Raw genomic sequence first — 1909 nt, forward strand, 5'->3', positions numbered from 1 at the left:
CCAAACCACAAGAAGATACGTGGTTCTTTTCCCAGTGAACACTGCCCAGCTTTAACTCGGAGTTACACTACAGTTTGGAAAACAACTGCACCTCGCATTTTCCGTTCTAACTAGGGGTTTCAATGTGAAGCTTCATAAAGCAAGAGACCAGGCTCTGGAGTCAAGCAGACCTTGTTCCCAGGCTCCTACCTTCTTGCTAGTGGCCCTTGGAGTGTTCTGACTCATGCCCCGAACAAAGCTTAGCTAACACACGTACTCTCTACACCAGCCACACCACAGCCTTCTTGCACTTAGGAAAGCTAAACAGCGTTTCGGCACTACGCTTGGGGGCCGTTTTCAGCAGCAAAATCACCAACAGAAAGCACAGAACTGCAGAAAATGTGGCAATAAGCGGACTGTAAACTAGGGACACTTATTTACAGTCTGAGAGCTGAAACAAGAAGGCAAAGCGTCGCCCAGTTCAGCCTTGGCTGGGAACATGCGTGTTGGGCAACTCAGATTTTTCATTGCTCCGTGCTTGTCTGTGAATGATCTCGAAAGCCCAGTGAGGGGTGATTTGGGGGTTACAAATAAATTTTAGCAAACAGGCAGATTCGTCAATATGGAATCCTCAAACGATGAGGATTGACTTATATTTGACTATGCTCTGAGGTTATTTATCTCTAGTGTATCTGTTTGCTGCAAATATAACTGTACTGCTGTGTATCTCTCCTAACTTTTGTGTACAGTGATGTCACTTTAGTTGCTTGAAACTGGCCACATGGGAATATTTACACCGTGGATATGGACAACTGCTACAAACCAGAGCTTGATTTGTTGATTGTACAGATTTAAGAAAGCCATGGAGAAAAGTTAATAGTGCAGATTAAACTTAGAACTGTATCATGTCTGGAGCCATGACACTGCCAGTAACACACACTAAAAATCGAGGAATTATTCTTACAGGGTTCAAAAACTATTATGATCCAGCAAAGAAGTCACTCCATGATTGATCAGTGAGTGAAGTTCTGACATGTATCTTCGTTGTTTCAGTTACATTAATTAATCATTAATGTAAAAAAAAAATCAACAAGTGTCTATGTCACAACTACATCCTTCTGTCAGTTGCAACAGGTTGGCTCTGACTGAAATCAACGAAAGCATTCTGTGAGAACGAATTATCAAATGGAATTGACAATTATGCATTTTATTATGATTCATAATACAGTTTTAACTTAAATGCATTCATTTCCAGAGAGCTGGCCGTGTAAGTGACACACCACTGATTCTAGCTGAGTGACCTCGATTACTTAACCCCCAGCCTCCATGTAGTTAGGTGTAAAAAAAATAAAATAAACCTCACAAGATTTTGAGAATTGAATGCATTATTGTTTCCAACATAATGTTTCCAGCAAACAAACGTTGTTTCCAGCAAACGTCAGCCCCATCTCCTCACTCATCTCACCAGGGGTTCAGAAGCAGCATCTGAGGCATCCCTGTGTACACTCACCTGTCTTCCCAGACCTGGCCGCGGAGAGCTGTTTGACTAAAGTCTCCTTAAGAGGCAGGTGAAAACTCACCACTAGGTGGCATAAGCAAGGTGCTTTTGAAGGCTTTAGTTCTTCACACAATATAATTGATTCGGAACACGGAACACTGCGATAAAAAGATAAATACAACATTTAAAGTCCACACAGTTAGGGTGCCCTTTCCAGACAGCTCCAGTCTGGTGACCAATCTTGGCTCCCCGAGCAAAAACATTAGCCTCTGAACCTCCTTTTGGACGAGCGTAAACCGAGTGAGCTTCATCTTCGGCAGAACCAATTTCCCTTTGGCAAACCCACTGTCTTCTCTTTCTAGGGACACAGCGTCTCGTGACCACTGCTGGCTGCTCTACACCTTCCATAATCCTGGTCGACCCAGGTATGTC

Source organism: Neophocaena asiaeorientalis, unplaced genomic scaffold, assembly GCF_003031525.2.
Source record: "Neophocaena asiaeorientalis asiaeorientalis breed wild unplaced genomic scaffold, Neophocaena_asiaeorientalis_V1.1 scaffold4, whole genome shotgun sequence".
Taxonomy (NCBI): Eukaryota; Metazoa; Chordata; class Mammalia; order Artiodactyla; family Phocoenidae; genus Neophocaena; species Neophocaena asiaeorientalis.